This window comes from Tachyglossus aculeatus, chromosome 3 (assembly GCF_015852505.1).
Source record: "Tachyglossus aculeatus isolate mTacAcu1 chromosome 3, mTacAcu1.pri, whole genome shotgun sequence".
Taxonomy (NCBI): domain Eukaryota; kingdom Metazoa; phylum Chordata; class Mammalia; order Monotremata; family Tachyglossidae; genus Tachyglossus; species Tachyglossus aculeatus.
In genome coordinates this window covers 40,030,205-40,037,607 of record NC_052068.1, presented here as the reverse complement: position 1 = coordinate 40,037,607, position 7,403 = coordinate 40,030,205, and the positions used below count along the sequence as shown (strand labels likewise).

At 42.8% G+C, this 7,403-nt stretch overlaps 1 non-coding gene across 1 annotated transcript; it reads left to right on the top strand.

The window, feature by feature from the left end:
• The first annotated feature begins 5,765 nt into the window (after positions 1-5,765).
• Positions 5,766-5,903, top strand: LOC119926045. Its single transcript, XR_005449962.1, has one exon. It is a non-coding gene; the product is annotated as a small nucleolar RNA SNORA7 (small nucleolar RNA).
• Positions 5,904-7,403: the final 1,500 nt, after the last annotated feature.

Sequence of the window (7,403 nt, the reverse complement as noted above, 5' to 3'; positions counted from 1 at the left end):
CCCTTCTACTGGCCCCCACACTCACAATGGGAAATTGGTACCTTATGTATCGATTGGCACTTTGAGGGGATAGGTTTTCTCCCCTTCCCCCAGCTATTTTAGCTTCAATCTCCCTCCCACTGCTGCCTAGAGCCTTCAGCTTTCCTCCCTCCCTTCCTTCATCTCCTCAGCCCCATTCTCCCCATTTCCTTTGGCCAGAGACCAGAGATTTCTATTTCTCATAGTCTATTTCTGATAGGTTTTTTTTAGAAAGTACCATCCTATTTTTCTCCATAGACTTGATTTTGGGTCTCAATAAAACCAAATGTACAAAGAGCAGTGCCTACGAGACTGAGATCTCTTTAGAAAAATAGAGCGATGTTAGGTAGAGAATGAAAGAGATGTGTGTGTGTCCTTGCCTTCCTTATCTTGCCCCACAGCACTGATGAACATAGCAATTTATTTATTTAATGTCCATCTCCCCCTCTAAACTGTGACCTTGTTGTGGGCTGGGAATGTGTCTACCAACTCTGCTGTATTGTAGTCTCCCAAGTGCTTAGTACAGTATTCTGCACATAAGTGCTTAATAAATATGATTGAGTGATCCTGTTAAAGGTAGAATGCAATACATTTATTAAAAGTATCCATATTCAAGTATTTCTGGTGAGTCCGAAAATATCTCTATTGGGTATTTATTCTTTATATGGTACTTGTATTGGAGTCTATGTTATTTTCATGCACAATCTGAGAGACAATGTCCCTTCATGTTTCTGACATTCATTTCCAAACCAAAACGCAGACTGTTTAGAAATTTCTGGAAAGTCATTAGGCCCTTCAAATACTGTCTTTCTCCAGTGATTAATGATAAAAATATTAAAGGGCATATTAAATAAAAATCAAATAACATTGAACGATATTGACGCAAGAGCAAGGAAAGCTTCTTTTACAAGCCTCCAAATAAATATTTAACATGATTAAGCTTTCCCTTTTGGGTATTTCCCCTCTAGGCTGTAAGCTCATTATGGACAGGAAACATGTCTACCAACTCTGGTGTACTGTACTCTCCTGAGCTCTTAGTACAGTACTCTGAATGCAGTTAGCACTCAATAAACACCGTTCATCGATTGATTGATATATATTGTAAAACTACTGCCCTATTGTCTCCAAACAAAATGGACCCTGTCATCTTTGACAATTCCCTTCCCCGAAAAACTTGATGTTCGGAAAAGAAAAAATACATTAATCCTAGGTATTGGTAGCTAAAATCAAGTTGCAGATCTGACAACTAAGTGTTCATCTTATCCATAAACACTACTAAATCCATCACTTCCCTCCTACTTAGACTACGATCCCCTTGTGGGACAGGGAGTGCTCAAGCGCATAGTACAGTGCTCTGCACACAGTAAGCGCTCAATAAATGCGACAATGAATGGATTGTGTCCAACTGCTTAGAACAGTGCTTAACACATAGAAAGTGATTAACAAGTACCATAATTATTAATTATCATCATCAGCCAGGAGGTTTGCCAGAAAATTCTGTGGTAGGACTAATAGGGTTCCACAAAGAACCCTCAACCAATTGTATTATCCATTAAGTACTGACAGCAATGTGAAGAAATTTACAGAAAGAGGGAGGAGTTTGTGAGAGAGATTCAATGTCCTCTTCAGCTCTTTTTCAATAGTGATGACAGGTTAAACTGAGCTATTTCTACTTTTTGCCTGTACCCCTGAAGACAAGAGCACACATCGTGAGGTGGCTAATTAAGGTATATGTACAGTCTGTGGCAGTGGAACAAAATATCTGTGTACCCTCTTCAGCAGCAGATCCTCATCCTGTTTGTATAGTTTTGAGACATACCTGCTGTACTAATTGTTGGTGTCTTTCCTAGGAAACCAGGTGCTTTCTGTGGCCAAAGAACGGGATACTTCTGTCTGCTTTTTAGTGGACAGACCCTGCTGTAGCCTCACGAAAACACAGTATTGAGGCTGAATCAGTGCTGGAAACACTCTCAAGAATAACTTTTAAGGATGGGGTATTTTACTATTTGAGATTTTTAAGCACCATTCACAAAACTCTTCCAATAAGGGATGAAAAATCAGCTGATAGATGTTTGAAAGATCATTATACCAGAGTCATGATACCGTGGTAAATTTTTAAGTTCCAAATGGTTGCACAACTGCCTGAAGCCTTTAAGTATTTTCCTTACATTAATCAATCAATCAGTCAATCGTATTTATTGAGCGCTTACTGTGTGCAGAGCACTGTGCTAAGTGCTTGGGAAGTACAAGTTGGCAACATATAGAGACAGTTCCTACCCAACAGTGGGCTCACAGTCTAAAAGGGGGAGACAGAGAACAAAACCAAACATACTAACAAAATAAAATAAATAGAATAGATATGCACAAGTAAAATAAATAAATAAATACATAGAGTAATAAATATGTACAAACATATATACATATATACAGGTGCTGTGGAGAAGGGAAGGAGGTAAGATGGGAGGGTTGGAGAGGGGGACGAGGGGGAGAGGAAGGAAGGGGCTCAGTCTGGGAAGGCCTCCTGGAGGAAGTGAGCTCTCAGTAGGACCTTGAAGGGAGGAAGAGAGCTAACTTGGCGGATGGGCAGAGGGAGGGCATTCCAGGCCCGGGGGATGAAGTGGGCCGGGGGTCAATGGCGGGACAGGAAAGAACGAGGCACGGTGAGGAGATTAGTGGCAGAGGAGCGGAGGGTGCGGGCTGGGCTGGAGAAGGAGAGAAGGGAGGTGAGGTAGGAGGGGGCGAGGTTATGGACAGCCTTGAAGCCGAGGGTGAGGAGTTTCTGCCTGATGCGCAGATTGATTGGTAGCCACTGGAGATTTTTGAGGAGGGGAGTAACATGCCCAGAGCATTTCTGCTCCTACCTCACCTCCCTTCTCTCCTTCTACTGCCCAGCCTGCACCCTCCGCTCCTCCACCACTAATCTCCTCACTGTACCTCGCTCTCGCCTGTCCCGCCATCGACCCCCGGCCCACGTCATCCCCCGGGCCTGGAATGCCCTCCCTCTGCCCATCCGCCAAGCTAGCTCTCTTCCTCCCTTCAAGGCCCTGCTGAGAGCTCACCTCCTCCAGGAGGCCTTCCCAGACTGAGCCCCTTCTTTCCTCTCCCCCTCGTCCCCCTCTCCATCCCCCCGTCTTACCTCCTTCCCTTCCCCACAGCACCTGTATATATGTATATATGGTTGTACATATTTATTACTCTATTTATTTATTTATTTATTTATTTATTTTACTTGTACATTTCTATCCTACTTATTTTATTTTGTTGGTATGTTTGGTTCTGTTCTCTGTCTCCCCCTTTTAGACTGTGAGCCCACTGTTGGGTAGGGACTGTCTCTATGTGATGCCAATTTGTACTTCCCAAGCGCTTAGTACAGTGCTCTGTACATAGTAAGCGCTCAATAAATACAATTTATCGATTGATTGATTGATTGATTTCTGGACAAAGACAATCCGGGAAGCAGCATGAAGTATGGATTGAAGTGGGGAGAGACACGAGGATGGGAGATCAGAGAGAAGGCTGATGTGGTAGTCCAGATGGGATAGAATGAGAGCTTGAATGAGCAGGGTAGCAGTATGGATGGAGAGGAAAGGGCGGATCTTGGCAATGTTGCGGATCTGAGACCGGCAGGTTTTGGTGATGGCTTGGATGTGACATTACTAATTGCCTCCTTAATCTGAAGCCCTTCAATGGGATGGCAATTGTTATTTATATTTATTTTCAAACTTTTTTGACTATTGTATATTTTCCTTGTGCCTGTTTGATCTCTTCAGTAAACAATAAATTCCTTGGGGCAGGGATCATGCCTAAACTTCCTCCCTTTTTCCTCCGAAGCATCTAGTATGGTGCTCTCCATACAGTAGGTGCTTAATAAATGCTGTTGCTTTTGTAACAATGATGCTGATAAAGTTGAACTACAAAGAAGACAGTGGAAAGCTCTGGCCTGCTTCTGCAAGTCTGGCTATATCACTATTTGAAGTTCTAGAGGGATAATAAGGATAATGATACAGCACATAAAAAGGCTTCATCTCCCTTGGTAAATCCCACCCCCTTCACATAAAATTTGGCTTCTTATTCAGAGGTCATGCCAGTCACCATCTGTTCTAGATAGCTTCTTAACCAACTTCCTTTCCAGCACTAGAATTTCTTGCAGAAATGCTGTGCATTGGCCAGTTGGCCTCAGCAACACATATCTCACAGTAAGCTTAAGCAAATAAAGAATTTCTGAACAAGTTAACAGAGTGTTATTTCTTAGAGTTGTAAAAGTAATTTATACCAAGCATGTGTGTTTTATCAATTTAAACATGGAAAATTCAGTACATACTACATGGGAATGGGGTAGAGGAGACAACGTAGCCTAGTGGAAAGAACATGAGACTCAAAGATAGGAAATCTGGGCTCTACTCTCAGTTATCACATGGCCTGCCTTGGGTGACTTTGGGAAAGTAGGGAAAAGATAATTCTAGACTGTGAGCCTGTTGTGGTTAGGGACCGTCTCTATATGTTGCCGATTTGTACTTCCCAAGAACTTAGTAAGCGCTCAATAAATATGATTGAATGAATGAATGAATACTGGCTCTCTTTCCCGTTTAGGCTGTGGGCCCCTTGTGGGATAGGAAATGTGTCTGATTTGATTATCTTGTATCTACCACAGTACTTGGCAAATAGTACTTGTTGAATAAATATCATAATCAATTAATTACACATTTAAAATTAATCGATGGTACTGTTTAAGCTTTTACTCTGACAAATTTTTCAATTTTGAAAGAACACTCTGTTAAGAGAAGCAGCATGGCCTCGTGGAAAGAGCCTCCTCTGACACTTGCTTGCTGTGTGACACCTTGGACAAGTTACTTAACTTCTTTGTGCCTCAGTTACCTCATCTGTAAAATGAGGATTCATATAGTCTGTGAGTCCCTGGTGGGACAGAATCTGTATCCCACCTGCTTATTTTATTTCTACCCAAGTTTTTAGTACAGTGCTTGGCACATAGTCAAGGCTTAATCAATAGCCCAGTTAATTAAGTTAATTCTGTAATTAGGCCATCACTGCTTAATGTTCATTCAATTTTAGTTTAATTCAACTGTGCCTGAATTTCAGAAACAGACATCTTGGGCAACAGAGGTTGTAGTTAGATCCTGCGGAGCTTGGAGAAAGCTCCCTCTAGACTGATAATAATAATAATAATAATAATGGCATTTATTAAGCGCTAAGTGCCTGGCATTGTACTAAGGGCTAGGGTGGATACAAGCAACTGGGTTAGCCACAGTCTCTGTCCCTCGTGGGGCTCACAGTCTCAATCTTCATTTTACAGATTAGGGAACTGAGGCCCAGTGAAGTGAAGAGACTTGCCCAAGGTCACACAGCAGACAAGTGGCAGAGCCGGGATTAGAACTCATGACCTTCTTCCTCCCAGGCCCATGTTCTATCCACAATGCCATGCTTCTGCTCACTTTTGTGAGCAAGCAACATGTCTATCAACTCTGTTACACTGTACTTTCCCGCATGCTTAGTACAGTGCTCTCCTTAGAGTAAGCACTCAATAAATATGATTGCTTGCTTGATGGATTGAAACACAAAGTTCTACCCAAAAGAAGTAGTTTCCTTACTGTGACTCTCTAAAAGATGTCAGTTTGAATTCAGGGTTCATTCACTTCATTCTCCCCTAGTCAACTCCTTTCCTTGCAAATTAATTTATGGAAAGAAGGCCTAATAGTGAAGAAAGATTTAAGGGAGACTATGAGGAAGGGCCCCTCTCAGGGCCATACCTTGAGAGTTTCCAGTACTCTACCAGTCTCGACTACGGGAGGGAGAGTCAAGCAGAGGCCTACCCATTCCATTCCTAGCTTGGGCAGTGGCTAGTGAGTGGAAGGCAATCTGCTACAAGTCAAGACTCACCTGTGCTGGGCAGCAGCGGCATGGGAGTCGAGGGTGGAGACTCAACTTTACTGTGTGGAAGGAGATAATTGTAAAGCATTTCCATATTTTTACCAAGAAAACTCTATGGGTACACTACCAGAACGATTGCAGATGGAGATGGGGCTTTCTGGGAGAAATGTGTCCATGGCATTGCTATGGGTCAGAGATGACTCAACAGAATAAGCCAAGACATATGAGGAAGGGTAAGTCGAAGTGAATGATTGGGAATGGGTATATGAGTTAATGGACTAGGGAGGATAAGAAATGGTTTATTCTTGGGAGAAAGACAGAATTGATTCATGCACCCTCATTATTGTTGTTTTATTATTGTATTTGTTAAGTACTGACTATGTGTCAAACATTGTTCTAAATCCTGGGATAGATACATGTTAATCAGGTCAGACACAATGTCTTTCCCGTATGGGGCTCACAGTCTGAGTAGTAGAGGTCACCAGTGATCTCCTTCTTGCCAAATCCAATGGCTTCTACTCCATCCTAATCCTCCTCAGCCCCTCAGTTGCTTTTGACACTGTCCACCATCCCCTTCTCCTGCAAACATTATCCAACCTCAGCTTCACTGGCACCTCTCCTGGTTCTCATCTTATCTCCTGGCCAGCCACAGTCTCCTTCGCAAACTCCTCCTCTGCCTCCCATCCCCTAACTGTGGGAGTGCCTCAAGGTTCAGTTCTGAGTCCCCTTCTATTTTCCATCTACACCCACTCCCTTGGAGAACTCATTTGCTCCTGTGGCTTCAACTTCCACCTCTATGCAGATGATACCCAAATCTACAACTCCAGTCCTGGTCACTCTCCCTCTCTGCAGTTTCACATTTCCTCCTGTCTTCAAGACACCTCTACTTGGATTCATTCATTCAATCGTATTTATTGAGTGCTTACTGTGTGCAGAGCACTGTACTAAGTGCTTGGGAAATACAGGTCGGTAACATATAGAGACGGTCCCTACCCAACAATGGGCTCACAGTCTAGAAGGGGGAGACAGACAACAAAACAAAACATGTAGACAGGTGTCAAAATAGTCAGAACAAATAGAATTAAACCTTGGATGTCCTCCCATCACCTCAAGCTTAACATGTTCATAACAGAACTCCTTTTCTTCCCACAAAAACCCCATCCTCCCCTTCATTTTCCCATGATTGTAGATGGCACCACCAACCTTTTTGTCTCACAAGCCTTGTCATTATCCTTGACTCCTCTATCTTATTCAACCCACATATTCAATCCATCACAAATTCTGTCGGTTTCAGCTTCACAACATCACTAAAATATACCGTTAAGTCTCCATCCAAACTGCTACCATATTAATACAATCACTTATCCTATTCTGCCTCGATTACTGTAACAGCCTCCTCGCTGACCTTCCTGACTGTCTTTCCCCACTCCAGTCCATACTTCACTCTGCTCCCCGGATCATTTTCTACAAAAGCATTCAGGCCATTTTTCCCCACTTCT